The sequence below is a fragment of the Rhinatrema bivittatum genome, chromosome 10 (genome assembly GCF_901001135.1).
Source record: "Rhinatrema bivittatum chromosome 10, aRhiBiv1.1, whole genome shotgun sequence".
In the NCBI taxonomy this organism is placed as follows: Eukaryota; Metazoa; Chordata; class Amphibia; order Gymnophiona; family Rhinatrematidae; genus Rhinatrema; species Rhinatrema bivittatum.
In genome coordinates this window covers 6,358,126-6,381,187 of record NC_042624.1, presented here as the reverse complement: position 1 = coordinate 6,381,187, position 23,062 = coordinate 6,358,126, and the positions used below count along the sequence as shown (strand labels likewise).

General features: G+C 45.5%; 1 long non-coding RNA gene across 1 annotated transcript in view; it reads left to right on the top strand.

The window, feature by feature from the left end:
* Positions 1–19,465, top strand: part of LOC115100415 — a 150,667-nt gene extending 131,202 nt beyond the window's left edge. Inside the window, exon 3 of the long non-coding RNA XR_003859053.1 lies at positions 19,352–19,465. This is a non-coding gene — a long non-coding RNA (uncharacterized LOC115100415). The remainder of the gene's footprint in view (positions 1–19,351) is intronic.
* The last annotated feature ends 3,597 nt before the right edge of the window (positions 19,466–23,062 follow it).

Below are 23,062 nucleotides of genomic sequence, written 5' to 3'. Positions count from 1 at the left end.
CTTTTAATTTACCTACTGGCTCAGTCTTCTTATCGGTTTTTTACATTTTTACATAAGAACATGCCATATTGTGTCAGACCAAGGGTCCAGCAAGCCCAGCATCCTGTTTCTAAAAGTGGCCAATCCAGGCCATAAGAACCTGGCAAGTACCCAAAAACTAAGTCTTTCTTTTATTCTGCTTTCTGCTATTCTGAGTACTCCCTCTTTTTTAATTATATTTCCCCTTACTCACCACTGCTCAATAGTAGGGATGTGAATCGTGTGCCATATCGTCTTAACGATTGAAATTGTGTGGCAGGTGAAGAAAATCGTGTTTGGCACGATTATTTCGTTGAAAAATCGTTAAAAATCGTTTTTTACGATTAGTGCGCACTAACGGGAGTTAGTGTGCACTAACGGGAGTTAGTGCGCACTAACAGAAATTGATACAATTTGACACTTTTCAGGTCAGTTAAGGTCAGTTTAGGTATGAATATGTATTCCTATTGGCTGCCCTCTTATTTATTCATGTTACCAAGGTTCCCACTGACAGTATATGGGGGATGGGAAATGGAAACAGTTGGTAGCTTGACAAAAAAAGTAATGTGATCAGTCAATGTGACTAGAACTTGTGCCCTAACCCTGATACCAGGGGTGTTGTGATCCTCCTGCACACAGTGCCCTATCCCTATTAATACCAGGAGTGTTGTGATCTTCCTGCACACAGTGCCCTAACCCTGGCACCAGGAGTGTTGTGATCTTCCTGCACACAGTGCCCTAACCCTGACACCAGGGGTGTTGTGATCTTCCTGCACACAGTGCCCTATCCCTATTAATACCAGGAGTGTTGTGATCTTCCTGCACACAGTGCCCTAACCCTGATACCAGTGGTGTTGTGATCTTCCTGCACACAGTGCCCTAACCCTGGCACAGGGGTGTTGTGATCTTCCTGCACACAGTACCCAATCCCTATTAATACCAGGAGTGTTGTGATCTTCCTGCACACAGTGCCCTAACCCTGATACCAGGGGTGTTGTGATCTTCCTGCACACAGTGCCCTAACCCTGATACCAGTGGTGTTGTGATCTTCCTGCACACAGTGCCCTAACCCTGGCACCAGGGGTGTTGTGATCTTCATGTACACACAGTGCCCTATCCCTATTAATACCAGGAGTGTTGTGATCTTCCTGCACACAGTGCACTAACCCTGATACCAGGGGTGTTGTGATCTTCCTGCACACAGTGCCCTATCCCTATCAATACCAGCAGTGTTGTGATCTTCCTGCACACAGTGCCCTATCCCTATTAATACCAGGAGTGTTGTGATCTCCAGACTGGCTGGGAGCAGGGATGCAGCTCTGCATGGATTACTGGGACAGGCAGCCCCAGACTGGCTGGGAGCAGGGATGCAGCTCTGCAAGAATTACAGGGACAGGCAGCCCCAGACTGGCTGGGAGCAGGGCTGCAGCCCTCCATGGATGACTGGGACAGGCAGCCCCAGACTGGATGGGAGCAGGGAAGCAGCTCTGCATGGATTACTGGGACAGGCAGCCCCAGACTGGCTGGGAGCAGGGATGCAGCTCTGCATGGATTACAGGGACAGACAGCCCCAGACTGGCTGGGAGCAGGGATACAGCTCTGCATGGATGACTGGGACAGGCAGCCCCAAACTGGATGGGAGCAGGGAAGCAGCTCTGCATGGATTACTGGGACAGGCAGCCCCAGACTGGCTGGGAGCAGGGATGCAGCGCTGCATGGATTACAGGGACAGGCAGCCCCAGACTGGCTGGGAGCAGGGCTGCAGCCCTCCATGGATGACTGGGACAGGCAGCCCCAGACTGGATGGGAGCAGGGAAGCAGCTCTGCATGGATTACTGGGACAGGCAGCCCCAGACTGGCTGGGAGCAGGGATGCAGCTCTGCATGGATTACAGGGACAGACAGCCCCAGACTGGCTGGGAGCAGGGATACAGCTCTGCATGGATGACTGGGACAGGCAGCCCCAGACTGGCTGGGAGCAGGGCTGCAGCCCTCCATGGATGACTGGGACAGGCAGCCCCAGACTGGTTGGGAGCAGGGATGCAGCTCTCCATGATCCGTGATCTGGTGGCCAGTGTGGCTACTTAAAAAATACACTTACCAACAATCAATTACCACATATATTTGAACTGTGTAGTTCCAGCCAGGACCACCTTTCTAAAATGCACAGTGATTGGCAAATTCAACATGCACTAGCATTTCACATGCCTGCTAACAAAAATAATAAACAAACAAGTTCTAGTACATGAGTGATGATCATCACGTTACTTTTTTTGTCAAGCTTCCAACTGTTTCCATTTCACATCCCCCCAACCATTACCTCAGTGGGAACATCAATAGATAAGAGCACAGCCAGCCAATAGGAATACATATTCATTCCTAAGTGACCTTTACTGACCTGGGAAGTGTCAACAATTTGTATCATTTTCTGTTGGTGTTCGTGAGTTTCCAGTTCCATTTCCCATCCCCCCAACCATCACCTCAGTGTGAACCTTGGTAAAATCAATAGATAAGAGGGCAGCCAGCCAATAGGAATACATATTCATTCCTAACTGACCTTCAGTGACCTGGAAAATGTCAATTTGTATCATTTTCAGTTAGTGCGCACTAACTCGAGTTAGTGCGCACTAACTCCCGTTAGTGCGCACTAACACGATTTAACGATTTTTAACGATAAATCGTTAGAATTTCTATTGTATCGTGTTCTATAACGATTTAAGACGATATTAACATTAGCAGACGATAATTTTAATCGTTGAAAAACGATTCACATCCCTACTCAATAGTGGTTTTCATTTCCCTCTCACCATTTACTGTAGGTCTGTGAGTGGACTGAGTGGCTGCTGTCCTTGCTTCATCTTCCCCATCCTGGCTTTCTCTCCCCATTTTTGGGGTCAATAATGCACTTGCATGTGCGTGTCCTGCTTCTCTTTTTTTCCACTGTTAGTACCCCTTCGCTTTCCCCCCATAGTCATCTGTTATTTTTCTCTTCTCTCTCCCCGTACATTTCTATTTACATGTCACTCTCAATTTCCCAGGCTTGTATGTGTATCTCAGTGTATTTGCTCCTCACCTTCTCCAGCATTTAATGATGCCTGATTTATAACTTTTTACACTGAATGTGAATGGGCTCAACCACTGTATCAAACTTAAGAAAATGCTTGCACATTTTAAATCAGTCTGTTTAGATACTGTTTTCCTGCAATAAACTCATTTATCTCATCTAGAATCACTAAAGCTCTAGCAAGATTGGGTGGGTCAAATGTTCTTTGCCCCGGCTGTCTGGAAATCACATGGAGTGGCATTTCTCATCCATAAATCCCTACCATTACAATCAATCCCATTGGACTGGCTTTTACTACTAGTATTGTTGTATATTATGAAATGTTTGTTAAACTAACACTGTGCTTTTTTTATCATACACTCTCTTGAGCTTAACAGATGAGTGGTTTAAAGTATGAGGCATAAGTAAATAAAATGACATCACCCTTGTGTGTGATTCAGTTGACTTAAGATATCCCTTTTCTATTTGAGATTTGTTTTCTCCTTTGTTCCATTGACTACCTAGAACATTCTGCAGCTTCTCCAAAGGGACAATATCCTTAAGACGAGATATGTCACCAGCAGATGCATGCTTATGATAACTGAAGTTTGTTCTGTATTTATTTATTTATTTATTTGTAGGGTTTTATATACCGTTATTTGGTAGAGCCATCATAACGGTTTACAAATCTGCAATTATCATTCAACATATGCAATTATTATCTTACAATCAAATGGAGTTAACATAGTAGTTGTTATTTATTTGTAGGGTTTTATATACCGTTATTCGGTAGAGCCATCATAACGGTTTACAAATCTGCAATTATCATTCAACATATGCAATTATTATCTTACAATCAAATGGAGTTAACATAGTAGTTGGGAACAGTAGGGTTTTGTGAACAATCAACATATTTTCTTAGTCGTTGAATAACAGAATATTGCGGAGAACATTTTCAAAGAACGTAACGGATCAAGGGAGTGAGCAGGGAGGGATATAAAAGGAGGGTACATCAGGAGAGCATGAAGGAGGAGGATTATGCTTGCAGGTAAAAGAATAAAATGCACATATCTGGGCGGAATGGCTGGAGGCAGGGCAGAGCTAATAATGGTGAGTAGAAGTGGAATCTGCCTCTTGCACACCGCAAATATATTTGATCTTGCACCTCTGAATATAAGATGACAGGTTTGAAAACACAATGAATAGCAGCAGTACAACTCATTTTTGTTACAAATGAAATTGAGCATCTGCTCCTTTTCACCAAGTATAAGTCTAAACCATGGAGGTGAATCATGCCCATACCTCTTGAAAATCAGCTCATTTTTTTCTCCAAATAAAGATTCAAACTCACCTTTTTTGACCTTTTTTTTTTTTTTTTTTTAGTGAAACAGACCCTTATGGTTTAAATAAATATTAATTTAAGAGTCATATTCAGCATAATTTTCTAAAAGTTTAATTTAGCTCTTTTTGTTTTGCTTTTAAAACTCAATGCAGCATGCCACCGAAACAAACGCCGAATAGGCTGAATCCTGTTTTAGAAATCTATTTCACCTGACAATTATAAGAGAAATTAGTGAAATCCCAACTAATATCTGTTCTTTTTAAGGATGTATATCAAACAAACACTGCCTCCATAATTTCAGTAAGCAGTAAGAAAGCCACCAACAGTCCTCTCTACCCTGACTAAACGGTGATATAGTGACTGAAGAGAGAGGAGGGAAGAAAGCTTGTGAGCAATTTCAGTGACAGCTGAGTAACTTGTGGACTGAAGGAACACATCATGAAGAGCAAACAGATCAGTCAAGGCTAGAGGGAAAAAATGCATTGAACCTTGTGTACCGCATACCATAGAACTGCATAGAATGAGTAACTCAATGGTATTGGGAAATGTTTTAAGTAACTACCTTCCCAGACACACACACACACACATACCACAGACACACACACACACACACACACACATGCCAGCCCCTGGGAGTAGCGAGCAAGGTTATAAATTGACTCACACTCCCTGGATCTGATTAGTCCACAGGTAGTCATGCCGGAGATGGCATTGTATCCATGGCAAGAGTCAATCTTTCCACATTCCTAGGTACTGGCTTTGACAGAGTTGCAGGGAGTACGAAGAGCTTTCAGAATTAAAAAAGAACCGTTCCGCAAAATCATTTTCCTTTAGTGCAGGCTGATAATGTCATGTATGTGTGTGTGTCTTTATAAAATGCCACCTAGCACATGGAGAGCATAGTCTTTTTTTTTTTTTTTTTTAACAAGTCCCAATCCTACTCTAAACCACTCTTCCAGCCGCAGCCACACCAGCTCATCTCTGCTACTCTGGCAATTTAATTGGGTTTAGTCTGTGGTTCACTTTCCCCAGGTACGGTGATGTTCAGCAGTCAATATTTTACCCTCTGGACCTTTTTTCTTGTAAGCAAAACATAATGTAACTGAATTCAGCAGGAGGAAACACTTCTGAGCTGCTTATTCTCTACAGATAGCTTAATTCATATAAGATAATTCTACCTATGGCCACCAAACAGATGTTTAGGTAAATTATTCATTTTGATCTGTACTCAGATGGATCCTGTGATGGGCCCAAGTGGCCCCAAATGACTCGGTGGAGACTTCAGTAATTCAAATGGTTCTCTTTAGAAAAAAAGCCTCGCTTTTCTTCCATATTTCTATGAATAACGAAAGGTGAAGAAGAAATAGAAATACTGTAGCCTACTGACTTTCTGAAAGCATATACTTTGCAAGCAAATGTCCACAGGTGCATAGAAAAATGAGTGTAATGGAGCCACTGGAAAAGGTTGTATTTAATCTTCCGTGCATGCAGGCAGAGCTCTGAGCCTCTGCCTGCTCCTGACATCCCCTGAGCTTACTTTCCAAAGGTCCTGCTTTTAAAGAAAGCCTTCAATTAAGATCTTCAGGCTCCTATTAATCCCTGCCTGACTCTATCTCCCAAGCAGGAAGGTTTTTTTTATACCTTCCCACTCTCCTTTCTCCCTGGCAACTTATCATTTTCACAGGATGCAGTTTGTATAACTTGCAAGCATGTCCCTCCTCACTAATATTTTGAAAATGTTCCCATTCTGGTACCTCTATGTCCTTTCTTTATGGCGCCGAATGGTTTTGAGATGCCACACGTATCCCATTATTGCACAACAATTTAAAAAGTGCATACCGGTTCATCAATTATGAAATGAAACAGTCCATCTGCACCCCCCCCCCCCCCCCCCCGATGCTATATGTAGCCAGATCACTTAAAAGCCTAACTGGTTATGTTTGAATCTATTTACAAACACTATACCCGTATTCACATTTTAAATACTTTACATATTTTATTCCATACATTTATTTAAAAACATACATAAAACATCCTACATTCCGTACACTCACTCATTCATTCATTCATTCATTCATTCATTCAACTAAACACCATATTATAAACACACTTTTTCTTAACATACACTTTAACAATGTTACAAAAGACAATAATGCAATGTAAACATATCCCTTCAACTACAATGTATCACATCATTTTTTCACACCTGTGAAGTTTTTATACCCTGTTATTCTCAATTCATTTGTTATCCCCTAAACACACAATTACCAATATACTTTGTTACACTAAATGAAACTCTTTTCAATTCGAATTCTTTTTCTTCTTCTGAGCCTCAATTCAATTGTTGTCCCGACAGGAAGCTCCTGTTTCACCCTTATGATTTCTTCAGGGGATTAGCTTCACATTCACATTTGAAACCTCTTAGATAACATTCTCTGAAGTCTCTAACGCCAAACAGACTGTCACTGCCAATCCAATGTAATTGGGGAACCTTAAATAAAAATCATTACATTATTAAAACACTACCTCCTTTTTTATCCTCACCATTTGTCTCTATAGATTTATCCTTTATTCAATTTCTTATCCACTACTTTCAAAAACTTAAATATATTAAAACTATTAAAGAACAGATACCCTAGTCATTGTCTTTACCGTCACCACACTCACCTTCAATCCTCTTACTAAACACCTTAAACGCTTCCAATTTCTCCTTATTTTAAAGCCACCTCCTTTTCTTCAATCATTTTACCGCTTCTTGACTATAAACACAAAAATAAGGCACCATTTACCACCTACCCAATGTCAAAATGTACCTAATTCACTTCTTAGCAATCTACTAACCTGGATTTACTTTGTACCGCTTACCGAGCCATAGTATTTCACAGAACCATATTACCGCAGCAATTCAGAGAGTCCATATCTCCCCAAAATTTCTTACTGCTATCAATTGAAAATACAACAGTAAATCAATCACACTTTACCATTCCAAAAGTTTCCATAAACACTCACCATTCGAAATTAAAAATACTAGCGTACCTCTCCTTCTATCGACAAAAATGCCACGGCTGCGCACAACCTAGGCCGCCCTACCACTCTTTAAACAAGTGTACGTCATTACGTCATTCAACAATTTCAAACCTATTGCATGAATCGCGCAACTGCGTTTCAACCCACTTAACGTCATCCAACATCTTCATCAACCTCTTTCACCATGTATATATTGCGGTCACCCCGCCATCTGATACACGTCATTACAATATCCAGCATCTTTCAAACAAAATCTCCCAATATCCACTATTACCCTCTGCGTTTCATATGTACACAGACCCATCCATCAATATTGCAAAGAGCTCCCTGTCTTACACAATTCATATAAAGATGTTCCACTCTATTTCTTGGTTTAATCCCCCTGGTTTAATCCCCCTTGGTTTAATCCCCCTATTTATATATAAATCACTGTTCCTTTTGCGTCAAGACCTTTGAAATGTTACCACCTCTTTTCAGGGTCATTTGATACAAGACACTAAATCGCACCTCTTCTTATACCAGTGACTAACCAATGGTGCCTTATCCTTTTTAATCTGGATATTACTAAGATGTTCCAATATTCTCACCTTGATGAATCTAGCCAGGCAGTTAGATTTAGAAGTTATGCAGCCTCATGTAGCCGGATAACTCAAAGATTTCAAAGATATCCAGGTAAATAGCACATCCTAAATATATGGCGGGTGAGATTTACAATTTATTTACATTGGTAGCAGGGTTGGCAGGTCTGGGATATGGAAACATACATTAGAGGGTTTGAGGGGTGGCACATGCAAGTTTGACAGGGCCTCATCTTTACTTAAAAGTAGGGACTGAGAGAAATGGACCACAGTCCCCTTTACATATATATATATATAGAGAGAGAGAGAGAGAGAAATAGACACACACACACACACAGCTATATGTCTCTCTCTCTCTCTCTCTCTATCTAAATATATATATATATTAGGGATGTGAATCGTTTTCCATATCGTCTTAACGATAGAAATCGTGTGGCAGGGCAAGAAAATCGTCTTAGGCACGATTTTTTAGTTAAAAAATCGTTAAAAATCGTTTTTTCCGATTAGTGCGCACTAACTCGAGTTAGTGCGCACTAACTGAAAATGATACAATTTGACACTTTTCAGGTCAGTTAAGGTCAGTTTAGGAATGAATATGTATTCCTATTGGCTGCCCTCTTATTTATTCATGTTACCAAGTTTCCTACTGACAGTATATGGGGGATGGGAAATGGAAACAGTTGGTAGCTTGACAAAACAAGTAATGTGATCAGTCAATGTGACTAGAACTTGTGCCCTAACCCTGATACCAGGGGTATTGTGATCTTCCTGCACACAGTGCCCTATCCCTATTAATACCAGGAGTGTTGTGATCTTCCTGCACACAGTGCCCTATCCCTAATACCAGGGGTGTTGTGATCTTCCTGCACACAGTGCCCTATTCCTGATACTGGGGGTGTTGTGATCTTCCTGCACACAGTGCCCTATTCCTGATACCGGGGGTGTTGTGATCTTCTTGCGCACATCCCGATATCAGGGATAGGGCACTGCATGCAGGAAGATCACAACACTCCTGGTATTAATAGGGATAGGGCACTGCATGCAGGAAGATCACAACACTCCTGGTATTAATAGGGATAGGGCACTGCATGCAGGAAGATCACAACACCCCTGGTATCAGGGATAGGGCACTGTGTGCAGGAAGATCACAATACCCCGGAAGAGTGAGGGTCAGGCAGCTCCCCCCTGTCTGTGAAGCCAGCCTCTCACTAGTAATGCAGGGAGGGAGCTGTCTCAGACTTCACCATCCTCCCCCCCCCCTTACCCACACACCATTCACTAGCTGGGACATGGGGGGAAGTCAGGAGTGAGGGTCAGGCAGCTCCCCCCTGTCTGTGAAGCCAGCCTCTCACTAGTAATGCAGGGAGGGAGCTGTCTCAGACTTCACCATCCACCCCCCCCTCACCCACACACCATTCACTAGCTGGGACATGGGGGAAGTCAGGAGTGAGGGACAGGCAGCTCCCCCCTGTCTGTGAAGCCAGCCTCTCACTAGTAATACAGGGAGGGAGCTGTCTCAGACTTCACCATCCTCCCCCCCCCCTCACCCACACACCATTCACTAGCTGGGACATGGGGGAAGTCAGGAGTGAGGGTCAGGCAGCTCCCCCCTGTCTGTGAAGCCAGCCTCTCACTAGTAATGCAGGGAGGGAGCTGTCTCAGACTTCACCATCCTCCCCCCCCCTCACCCACACACCATTCACTAGCTGGGACATGGGGGAAGTCAGGAGTGAGGGTCAGGCAGCTCCCCCCTGTCTGCGAAGCCAGCCTCTCACTAGTAATGCAGGGAGGGGGCTGTCTCAGACTTCACCATCCTCCCCCCCCCCCTCACCCACACACCATTCACTAGCTGGGACATGGAGGAAGTCAGGAGTGAGGGTCAGGCAGCTCCCCCCTGTCTGTGAAGCCAGCCTCTCACTAGTAATGCAGGGAGGGAGCTGTCTCAGACTTCACCATCCACCCCCCCCCCCTCACCCACACACCATTCACTAGCTGGGACATGGGGGAAGTCAGGAGTGAGGGACAGGCAGCTCCCCCCTGTCTGTGAAGCCAGCCTCTCACTAGTAATGCAGGGAGGGAGCTGTCTCAGACTTCACCATCCTCCCCCCCCCTCACCCACACACCATTCACTAGCTGGGACATGGGGGAAGTCAGGAGTGGTCAGGCAGCTCCCCCCTGTCTGTGAAGCCAGCCTCTCACTAGTAATGCAGGGAGGGAGCTGTCTCAGACTTCACCATCTCCCCCCCCCCCCCTCACCCACACACCATTTACTAGCTGGGACATGGAGGAAGTCAGGAGTGAGGGTCAGGCAGCTCCCCCCTGTCTGCGAAGCCAGCCTCTCACTAGTAATGCAGGGAGGGAGCTGTCTCAGACTTCACCATCCTCCCCCCCCCCTCACCCACACACCATTCACTAGCTGGGACATGGGGGAAGTCAGGAGTGAGGGTCAGGCAGCTCCCCCCTGTCTGTGAAGCCAGCCTCTCACTAGTAATGCAGGGAGGGAGCTGTCTCAGACTTCACCATCCTCCCCCCCCCCCTCACCCACACACCATTCACTAGCTGGGACATGGGGGAAGTCAGGAGTGAGGGTCAGGCAGCTCCCCCCTGTCTGTGAAGCCAGCCTCTCACTAGTAATGCAGGGAGGGAGCTGTCTCAGACTTCACCATCCTCCCCCCCCCCCTCACCCACACACCATTCACTAGCTGGGACATGGGGGAAGTCAGGAGTGAGGGTCAGGCAGCTCCCCCCTGTCTGTGAAGCCAGCCTCTCACTAGTAATGCAGGGAGGGAGCTGTCTCAGACTTCACCATCCTCCCCCCCCCCCTCACCCACACACCATTCACTAGCTGGGACATGGGGGAAGTCAGGAGTGAGGGTCAGGCAGCTCCCCCCTGTCTGTGAAGCCAGCCTCTCACTAGTAATGCAGGGAGGGAGCTGTCTCAGACTTCACCATCCTCCCCCCCCCCTCACCCACACACCATTCACTAGCTGGGACATGGGGGAAGTCAGGAGTGAGGGTCAGGCAGCTCCCCCCTGTCTGTGAAGCCAGCCTCTCACTAGTAATGCAGGGAGGGAGCTGTCTCAGACTTCACCATCCTCCCCCCCCCCCCACACACACCATTCACTAGCTGGGACATGGGGGAAGTCAGGAGTGAGGGTCAGGCAGCTCCCCCCTGTCTGTGAAGCCAGCCTCTCACTAGTAATGCTGGGAGGGAGCTGTCTCAGACTTCACCATCCTCCCCCCCCCCCTCACTCACACACCATTCACTAGCTGGGACATGGGGGAAGTCAGGAGTGAGGGTCAGGCAGCTCCCCCCTGTCTGTGAAGCCAGCCTCTCACTAGTAATGCAGGGAGGGAGCTGTCTCAGACTTCACCATCCCCCCCCCCCCCCCCCCTCACCCACACACCATTCACTAGCTGGGACATGGGGGAAGTCAGGAGTGAGGGTCAGGCAGCTCCCCCCTGTCTGTGAAGCCAGCCTCTCACTAGTAATGCAGGGAGGGAGCTGTCTCAGACTGGTATCAGGGTTAGGGCACTGTGTGCAGGAAGATCACAACACTCCTGGTATTAATAGGGATAGGGCACTGTAAGAGATGACTGTAGTAGATTGAATAAAGATCTGATGTTTCTGCTCTCCTCACACCAAACAAAAACAACACACAAGCAGAGAAGCCCTTCTTACAAAGCTGAGCTAGTGAGTTAAGTAGGAGGAAAAGTAAACATACTGGTGCCAGTGTGGCTACTTAAAAAATACACTTACCAACAATCAATTACATATATTTGAACTGTGTACAGTTCCAGCCAGGACCACCTTTCTAAAATGCACAGTGATTGGCAAATTCAACATGCACTAGCATTTCAGGTGCCTGCTAACAAAAATAATAAACAAACAAGTTCTAGTCACGTGAGTGCTGATCATTACATTACTTTTTTTGTCAAGCTTCCAACTGTTTCCATTTCACATCCCCCCAACCATATTGGTAACATCAATAGATAAGAGCACAGCCAGCCAATAGGAATACATACATACATATTCATTCCTAAGTGATCTTTACTGACCTGGGAAGTGTGAACACTTTGTTTCATTTTCTGTTGGTCTTCGTTAGTTTCCAGTTCCATTTCCCATCCCCCCAACCATCACCTCAGTGGTAACCTTGGTAATATCAATAGATAAGAGGGCAGCCAGCCAATAGGAACACATATTCATTCCTAACTGACCTTCAGTGACCTGGAAAGTGTTTATTTGTATCATTTTCAGTTAGTGCGCACTAAATCGAGTTAGTGCGCACTAACGGGGAGTTAGTGTGCACTAACTCGAGTTAGTGTGCACTAACACGATTTAACGATTTTTAACGATAAATCGTTAGAATTTCTATTGTATCGTGTTCTATAACGATTTAAGACGATATAAACATTATCGGACGATAATTTTAATCGTTGAAAAACGATTCACATCCCTAATATATATATATATAGGCATATAGCTATATGTGTGTGTATATATATAGAGAGAGAGGGAGAGAGACATATAGCTATATGTGTGTGTGTGTGTGTATTTCTCTCTCTCTCTCTCTCTCTCTCTCTCTCTCTCTCTCTCTATATATATATATATATATATATATATGTAAAGGGGACTATGGTCCATTTCTCTCAGTCCCTTCTCTTAAGTAAAGATGAGACCCTGTCAAACTTGCATGTGCCACCCCTCATACCCTCTAATGTCTGTTTCCATGTCCCAGACCCACCAACCCTGTTACCATTGTAAATAAATTGTAAATCTTCCCTGACAAACTCCCCACCTATTCCTTGTTTAAGATCTGGCCAGTAACCCCTCCTGAACTCATGCCCCCTGCTTGTTCTGGGAGCAAGGTATTTCCTTAACCAGTTCCTGCTATAGTTACACAATGTTGGGTTCCATATTAGGTGCTACAACCCAAGAAAGAGATCTAGGTGTCATAGTGGATAACAGATTGAAATTGTCGGTTCAGTGTGCTGTGGCAGTCAAAAAAGCAAACAGAATGTTGGGAATTATTAAAAAGGGAATGGTGAATAAAACGGAAAATATCATAATGCCTCTGAATCGCTCCTTGGTGATACTGCACCTTGAATACTGTGTACAATTCTGGTCGCTGCATCTCAAAAAAGATATAATTGCGATGGAGAAGGTAAAGAGAAGGGCTACCAAAATGATAAGGGCAATGGAACAGCTCCCCTATGAGGAAAGACTAGAGAGGTTAGGACTTTTCAGCTTGGAGAAGAGACGGCTGAGGAGGGATATGATAGAGGTGTTTAAAATCATGAGAGGTCTAGAATGGGTAGATGTGAATTGGTTATTTACTCTTTCGGATAGTAGAAAGACTAGGGGACACTCCATGAAGTTAGCATGGGGCACATTTAAAACCAATCGGAGGAAGTTCTATTTTACTCAACGCACAATTAAACTCTGGAATTTGTTGCCAGAGGATGTGGTTAGTGCATTTAGTATAGCTGTGTTTAAAAAAGGATTGGATAAATTCTTGGAGGAGAAGTCCATTACCTGCTATTAAGTTCACTTACGGGTAAATTTTTTTAAAAAGCACGATCGCGTATTTTTGTTTGCGCAGCAGGCGCAAACAAAAGTACGCTGCATTTTATAAGATACGTGCATAGCCGCGAGTATCCTCTAAAATCCTGGATTGGCACGCGCAAGGCTGCCTATTTTGGGCAGACTGCGCGCGCCGAGCCGCGCAGCCTGGCTCCGTTCCCTCCAAGGCCGCTCCGAAATCGCAGGGCCTTGTGCGCCGGCGCGCCTATTTTCCATAGGCTGCCAGCGCGCGCAGAGCCCCGGGATGTGCTTAGGTCCTGGGGGTTTTAAAAGCAGGGCTTTTAAAATCTGCCCATTAGAGAATAGCCACTGCCATTAGCAATGGTAACATGGAATAGACTTAGTTTTTGGGTACTTGCCGGGTTCTTATGGCCTGGATTGGCCACTGTTGGAAACAGGATGCTGGGCTTGATGGAATCGGAGCGGCCTCGGAGGGAACTTCTTTTCGCCCTCCTGTCACCTTCCCCTCCCTTCCCCTACCTAACCCACCCCCCGGCCCTATCTAAACCCCCCCCTTATCAACCTTATCAAGACGGCGCGCCAGCAGTCTGCTGGCGCGCCGTCTTCCAACCCGGGGTCTGGTCTGGAGGCCTGGACCACGCCCCTAGGCCGGCGCGATGACCCCGGTCCCACCCCCGAAACGCCACGCCCCGCCCCCGAAACGCCGCATCATCTGGTCCCGCCCCCGACACGCCCCCTTCGAAAAACCCCAGGACCTACGCGCGTCCCGGGGCTCTGCGTGCGCGGGCGGCCTATGGAAAATAGGCGCGCAAGGCCCTGCTCGCATAAATCCGGGCGGATTTACGCGAGCAGGGCTTTTAAAATCTGCCCGTTAGAGAATAGCCACTGCCATTAGCAATGGTAACATGGAATAGACTTAGGTTTTGGGTACTTGCCGGGTTCTTATGGCCTGGATTGGCCACTGTTGGAAACAGGATGCTGGGCTTGATGGACCCTTGGTCTGACCCAGTATGGCATGTTCTTATGTTCTGGTGCTCCAGGGCTGAGTCTGTCAGAAAGTAGCCAGCTAAGTGGCTGAATATGCCATGTTTGCCATTTAGTTGGATAACATGTGTTGTCTGTCTAAATGCCTTTTGAATATTGACTTCTACATTTATATTTGAATTCTGGTTTGTTCTCTTTAACAACAAAACAAGTTTCCTGTACTACCAGGCAGGCACATTTATGAAGTAATGCAAACCTATGGTAAACCTGCCATACAATAAGAGTACTGACACAAACCAAACAACAACAACCACCCTAACTCTAAAAATTGTTGGGCTGGAGGTTGACCCTTGGCCTGGCGCAGGATTGGTATGGCCCTCTGAGGGATCCCAGAGGGCGCCTGCTGCCAGGAGGCAGAGCACACAAGGAGACAGAGTGTGACAGGAACTTCACCAGTAACCATCCGGGGACTCCCCGGGTTGAGCCCTTGGATTCCCGGACTGCCTGGATTTAGGTGGGCTTCTGGGGGTCTCCCAGAGAGATGACGGAGAGGTGTTCCCACCAAGAGAAGAGGTGCATGGCTGAATCGACCTGAATCGAAAGTACCGGAGACCACGAACAAAGCAGAAACTGAAGGTCCTCCAGGTAGGATAGGCAGTGCCAAGTGGTCCAGCTCAAAGAGGGCCACAGACAGTCTCGAAGCAGGCGGGCCTGGTGGTCAGGTGAGTAGTGAAGAGTGTCTGAATGGACTGCAAGGGTCAAAGCCAGGATATCTGTCTGAGGATGGTCAGCCAAAGCAAGGGTCACTACCAGGTATCAATCCGAGCGTAGTCAAAGGCAAGCAGTGGTCAGTTCCAGGTATCAATCCGAACATAGTCAAACGCAGGCAAAGGTCAGTTCCAAGAATCAGTCCAAGCGTGGTCAGAGACAGGCCAAGGTCAGTACCGGGTATCAGTCCGAGGGGTACAACCTGGGTAACGAGATGAGGAACAGGAATCAGGAACAATGGAACTCAGGAACAGATGCTGGAACACAGGAGGACCACGGGAACACAGAAGCAAGGCAGGAACACTGGAACAGGCACAGGAACACTGGAACGCAGGATCACTGGAACAAGCACAGGAACAATGAACACAGGAACATAGATGGCAAACTAGCTTCACACTGAGATGATTACCCGATTACCAAGGTGAGGGACTGGGGTGCATGCCCTCGCTTATATACTAAGGCTAAGTAACGTCATCAGGATGTGTCGTGGAGTAGTTTCCCGCCCTTGGCCCTTTAAAGGGCCAAGCAATCTAAGTGCGTGAGCCTAGGGGCGGAGTCGAAGCAGCAGAGGACGCCGAGCCCCTGTGTGGGGCGAGGAGCGAGGCCTGGGATGCCGAAGAGCTGGAGGCAGCCGGGGACGCCGCTGCCCTGAGCCGGGGATGCAGTTGACTGGCTGCGGCAGCGAGGAAGGAAGGCCTGGGACCTGCAGAGCTTGGAACAAGGTGAGCAGGCCCGGACACGACCAGGATGTGCAAACAAAAGTAGGGATGTGCATGAAAAAAAAAATGTTAGTTTGTTTTTTTCCTTTTCTTTTTCATTCATATTTTTGGTTTGTTTAATATTTATTTCAGTTTATTTATTTGCTGAAATAAGCATTAATTAAATATTTTTTAAAAGGAACTAAAATGACACCTGTTCAAAGTCCACAGCAGTAAAAAGAGGCAGGAATGGTTTCCCAGTGATTCCTGCTCTGTGGTTCACAATGTAGAAATGTCGCTGGCGGCTATGAGACCAGCATTCATTTTACAGCCATGAAGCATACAGCTGTATTTATCCATAAAGAAAACACCACCGGTATTATCTTTCAATAGTTGCTTATCCGAAATTTTAACTGTGTATCTTCTTCATCAATGCTCATAAACATTCATCAACTGGTCGCGAAACTTCAACGTCCGGAAGTGACGATCAAACTTCCTTCCTCAAGGAAGTATTGATGAAGGTTTTGATTAACATCATGACATCATGACAGAGGAATAGGACCTTCCTCAAGGAAGTTTGATCGTCACTTCCGGACGTTGAAGTTTTGCAACCAGTTGATGAATGTTTATGAGCAACTATTGAAAGATAATACTAGTGGTGTTGTAAGACGAGATTTGTCTGGTTGGAGAAAGTTTTTCCCCTGAGGAAGCCCGCTAGATGGGTGAAACGGAGATCTTCGTTGGGATCGAGATTTGATCGGGGATTGATTTTGAGTAAATAACATTGTGGCGGTGGATGACGGAGAAGGAAACAGCGTTGAAATATATTTGAATTGTGACAGTGGTTAAAGTCGAACAGCTTGACGGTGGAGAAGGTTTTGATTAACATCATGACAGCAGTCGTTTGAGAATTAAGGAGAAATCAAGAGTGCAATATATTTAAAGAAAGAGATTAGATTGTATTTCATAATTATTTTGTGAATAGGATTTATATGTTAACAACATATGTATGCTGTCTGTAATCCTGCCTATATGTTATTTACATTTTTTAATGTGTGAATGAGGGTGAATGATTGGCTAGATAGTGTTATGTGTTTAGTTAGGATGTATTATTCTTAATAAAACATTTTTCATGTTCATATATAATTTGTGGGATGTGATGATATTTGGGTTCTCATTGGTTGTTGGGTTATAATCCCAATCAACAGCAGCCCTCATCAACAGCAGCCCTCTTTGACTCATCTGCACTTCTCACACAACATCCTCTATGAGCTACAACCTGTTAGGAATCCCAGCTGCGCTGGCCCATGACAGCGTCCCCTCACCTGTACCAACAGAAAGCCCAGCTTGGCCACTGCTCCCAGCTACAGACTCTGCTTGTGACCTGCTCTTGTGGTGCCTCAAATGCCGCCAACTCCTGCTCCTCATGGCCATACGGCCGGCGCCATTTTGCAATACGGCAACGAGTGCAGGAGGTCTCTCCCGACCCCCGCTGGACTTTTGGCAAGTCTTGTGGGGGTCAGGAGGCCCCCCCCAAGCTGGCCAAAAGTCCCTGGGGGTCCAGCGGGGGTCCGGGAGTGATCTCCTGTGCTCGTGACGTCGGGGGACAGGAACCAAAATGGCACCGGCGCCATTTCTATTAACGCAGCTGTGGCCCGAGAGTGGAAGATCATACCGGGGCCCCCCCGCTGGACCCCAGGTAATTTAAAACATTTTGGGGGGGTTCGGGAGGGTGGGGGATTTATTTTAAAGGGTCGGGGTGGGTTTTAGGGTTGTTTTAGTGTGCCGGTTTTCCCGCCCTCCCCCGACTTACGATTTAAACGATTTAAAAAAAACAAAACCGCAACGATCAGATTCCCTCCCCCCCCCCCCCCCCCAAAGCCAAAATCGATCGTTAAGACGATCGATCACACGATTCACATCTCACTGGCTCACGCCTCTCTTCAAACCTAGAGGCTGGGTATGGCTCAGAACTCACCACATGCGGCTCTGAGTCCTTTAGATGAGACTGGCCTCCCAGTTCATTGGCCCCTTCTCCATCACAGAGTATATCAGCCGGTTACGTACCACATAAAGCTACCCTCCTCGTTAAGGCTATATAACACGTTCCACGTCTCCCTCTTTAAGCCCCTGGTGTCTTCCTGGCCATGCCAGGAGATCATGGAACCCCAAGACCTAACAGCAGAAGAGGAGATCTACCGGGTAAAAAAAATTCTGGGCATACGATGCCATCACAGGAGATGGGAATACCTAATCACATGGGAGGGCTTCGGCCCTGAGGAAAACATGCCTGCCTCCAACATACTTAATAAGCTTCTTCTCCCTCAGTTTCACACCTCACATCTTGCTAAACCCAGGCCTTCTAAGAGGGGGGATACTTTTAGGACTGGCTGTGCTGGCCCGCGACTGGGTCTCCTCATTTGCACCAGCAGGAAGCTCGGCTTGGCCATCGCTCCGGCTGCAGACTCCGCTTGCGGCCTGCTCTTACAGCTTCCCAAATGCCGCCAACTCCTGCTCCTCGTGGTCATCCCCACTGAGTCACAGGATTTAAAGGGCCAGCAGAGGGAAAGTTCCCCACGGCCCGGGCCAATGACATCAGGTTAGCTGGGTATTTAAACCCTGTCTTTCCACTCTCAATTTGCCTTAGCAATGGGTCCTGCTCTTCTGAAGAGTATGAGTTGTCTGCATTCCTGGTTCCTTTGTTCCTGCCCCCCCTTTCTTCACTCCTGATCTTCAGTTCCAGCATTCCTTTTCCTGCCTACGGTTCCTGCCCTGCTCCTTGCCCCCTGGATTGCTTCTCGGTTCTGACTCCTTGCAGGTACTTGATTCTGCTTCAACTCTGCCTGACCCAACTCCTTGCCTGGTACTTGACTCTGCTTGAACTCTGCCTGCCCTGCCTCCTACCTACCGCCTTACTTTGCTTGTTTGCCACTGGCCTCATCACCTGGACCTCCCTGATGCCACCTCTCCTCACCCACTGGCTTCACCAGGAAGGCTCGCACCTAAATCATGCCGGCCCCAGTACCCAAGGTCTCAACCTGTGGGGAACGAGAGCTGTATAGTTGAAGCTCCTGTTGGGCCTTCGTCCTCATTACCGCCTCACTGACGACGAGGACCTCCAGGGGCCACCCCCTGGGGGTAGCAATGACCTTGCCTTGGCTCAAGGGTCCACTTTCCTAACACAACCATATCTCAAATCTCCTGAGGCAATTAGAGTATGGCTGCATCACTCACACCAATGTCCACACTGGAGCTAATGCTGCACTCAACACGATTAGTGTAAACACGACAAGTGCAAATAAACTCTTATTGGTCGAGATTCATAGGATATTTATTTGTTTATTCTCAGATATGGCAACTCCACATTGTCAAACACAGTGTTATGAAGCAAATCCCCCAACATGGACCCCGTATTTCGCCAGTTCAGCTGCGTCGGGAGGGATGACAATTTTTAACAACAAGCAATCTGTGTTTTAGACTGTAACATATCTGTGTTTTAGACTTTTTCAAGCAGCCTATCCTAGATGGCAGCTGTTTTGCTTGACTGTGAAGTGTCAAAACTATATGAGTTTGCAGGAAACAGTTTTGCTGTTATCGCACAGTACAAAGAGGTAAGATTTTTTTAAAATGTAAAACCAATCAATTTTAAAATGAGTTGCTATGCAATATTTTTTCCTCCATCTGCTGTTAGAAAAAGACCACCTGTCTGTCAATCTCATATTTCAAAAAAGTGTTTTTATCTGCAGATAGCACTGGAAGAGACAATGAGACATTATCTTATTTTCTTTTCTTTGCTGTGTTATTGAGCCTGCTATTGAAGAAAGAATGAACTCTACTGCTTAAGCTTACCTAGGAAAACTACTTTAGAGTATCCACATCCTTGGAAGGTAGAGGCAAAGAGGACTGAAGGGGAGTTGAGTGGAAGGAAAAATGACATTTCACTGGACATTGAGTTTATTTCAATTGGTTGATTATGTTTTAAGCAGATCTTTTACAATTGCTAATACATATCCTGTTAAGTACTATTCCAGTATGTTTATTATTTATTTTAAAAACAGGAAGAAGCAAACATAGCAAATGGGAGGATAAAGATGGTTTTGACAGGGAAGAGTAAATTAACAACTTCCATTTTAGAGCAAATTATATTCATGCTCCTGTGTCAGTGAAATTTATATAAGGGAGAATGCTGCTTGAGACAACACAGAGGCATTGGGGAAAATGTCTCTAGGATTCAGATAGCAGTGTGCGCGATGATTCTGCTGATCTGCCAACGTCACAGACCTTGGTGTTTTAGGGACACCACTGACACTAGCATACAAACCAATGTATGGGAGTAGAAGGCACTGGAATTGATTATAAAATGTAACTAGTCACAATGCCCCTTTTCATTTTATTAATTTTATGTGTAGTTTTTTTTTTTAATGTTCAAAATATACATAATGCAGCCTAAACATATAATAATGATTGATGAAAACAGTGAGGTCCATATTCAGCCACTGTGAAGCTCAGCAAGGAGCCACATAAACGTGTCTGGCTAACTTACAGAGTCCTTCATCAAAATGCATTAGGGCCTTAATGCCCGTCATAACACAGGCGCTATTTTTCGCACTGCAAGATATATATGCAAATTTAGTCAAAGTGGAGGAGTTTATGAAAATGAGGGGTGTTTAATGTTGTATGTGACATAATTAATGTTTTAACACCAGAAATAACTACACCTTTCTTCCTGGCATTATGCCTGTACCAGGATCTGGGATATTTATGAGAGAGAGAGAATTTAGGGTGGCATACCTATTAGTCAATTTTTTATACCACTGTAGGAGGGTCAACTATTAACTTGAGGTGAGGCTTTGATGGTGGTCTAGGGTTTGGAGGGCAGTTTTACATGCACAATCAGAGGTACAAGCAGCACAGTACATGGCAGTGAAGATTTTATGTGATTTGGAGTGAGGAAAGGTACACAAAGGTGAGATTTGTACAATATACTCTCATCCTAGCTTGATAGCAGCCAGGTAGAGAGTGCATAAAACTAGATTGAGAGAACAATGTACAAATCTCATCTTTGTGTACCTTTCCTGACTCCAAATCACAACAATGTTTCACTGATTTGTAATGTGCTTTTCGTACCTCTGATTAAGCATGTAAAAATTGCTCCCAAATCCTAGACCACCACCAAAACCTCATCTCGAGTTATTAGTTGCCCTTCTACAGTGGTATCTATAGTTTACTTATATGCATACATTACCAAGAGTCCCCCTTCCCCTCCCTCACCCCACTTGGAAAGGCCTGTCTAGGCAGTACACAGCCTGCAATGGGAAAGTATCTCAGGGTACAATAAATATAGGGGCAGATTTTAAAAGCCCTGTGCGCATAAATCCAGATGGATTTACGCACGCAGGGGGACTTGTGCGCCGGCGCAAACCCCGGGGCTTTGCTTGGGGGCGGGGCCGTGGGCATGGCGCTGGCCCGGGGGCATTCCGGGGGTGTGGCCGAGGCCTCCAAACCAGCCCCTGGGCTGGGGAATGGCATGCCAGCAGCCCGCCGGCACGCGCAGGTTACGCCTGCCTCAGGCAGGCGTAACTTTCTTAACAAAGGGGGGGGATTTAGTTAGGGCTGGGGAGTGGGTTAGATAGGGGAAGGGAGGGGAAGGTGGGGGGGGGCGGAAAAAAGTTCCCTCCGAGGCTGCTTTGTTTTTGGAGTAGTCTCTGAGGGAACGGAGGCAGACTGCTCGGCTCAGTGCGCGCAGGCTGCACAATTGTGCACCCCCCTGAGCGTGCTGACCCTGGATTTTATAACATGCATGCAGCAGTGCACAAATGTTATAAAATCGGGCATAGATTTGTTCGTGCTGGGTTGCGTGAACAAATCTACACCCGCACATAACTTTAAAAATCTACCCCATAATGTGCATTGTGGTAAAATACCTATGCAAACTCTAAAATACTGCATGTTGCAGTATCTAAAAAAAATTACCCTCACCACACCTCTTTTTTATCATGGACATTATTCATGCAAAATTTATAGCAAATTGATGAATCTAGGCCTTAGTCTATACATTCAGCAGTGTTACTGCACTGCTGAATATATCCAGTTATCTTAAAATTAGCCAGATAAGTTTATATGGCCTAATTTAGAACAGGTGTATGGGCCAATCACAGTTAGCTAGATAAGTTTTCAGCTATCTATGAATATTGGAGCTAGCTAGATAACTTATCCAGCTAATTCAACTCCTCCCTGTTATAACCATTCCTCTCCCACCACTTAGACAGACAAATTATAGGGAGGTCGATATTCAAAGGTCAGTTAGATGGATAACGAAAACTTTATCTATCTACATGGCTAACTCGGATGTATTCAGTGCTTATCCAGCTAAATTCTAGAATGTAGCCAGATAAATCTGGGGTTGTTCTGGGGGTGGGCAGGAGGCATTCTGGGAAGGAATGGAGTGAGCCAGATAAATTAACTGGCTAATTCTGATATTTGGAGTTAGCCAGTCAACCTATCAGGCTAACTCTGGTTGGGCTGCAGGGCTATTCTAAAATGAGTGACTAGATATGTTTATTCAGCTAACTAGCCATGCTGCTCAGTGGCTGAATGTTGCCCCCTTAGTATTTACCCTTCTAATTGATGAACTTATCTGATTAATTGACACTGAATATTGGCATCTTTATCAAAGTAAATACATAAAATTAAAGGAAAAAGTGCAAATGAAAAGAGAAAACTAAAATTTCCATATCTTAAAACATGTCAAACAAAAACAAACAACTTGTGAAGAGTGCAATCAAAAGCACAACGGCATAAAAAAACAGTAACACACATGAACAAACCAAAATAAATAGAATAAAATAACCAAGGGAACCCACTGCTACACTTGATAATCTCTGTAAAAAAGGTAAAGCAAAATTACATGAACAAAAATAATACCACATGCTGGAATGAGGGATGGTGGGGAAGAGCAGATATGATATTTTTGAAATAAGCACTTTGAGTAGAAAACAAATGAGTCATAGAGGGCTAAGTTCTTTGGAGGTAATTTTCAAAAGGGTTACACATGCAAATG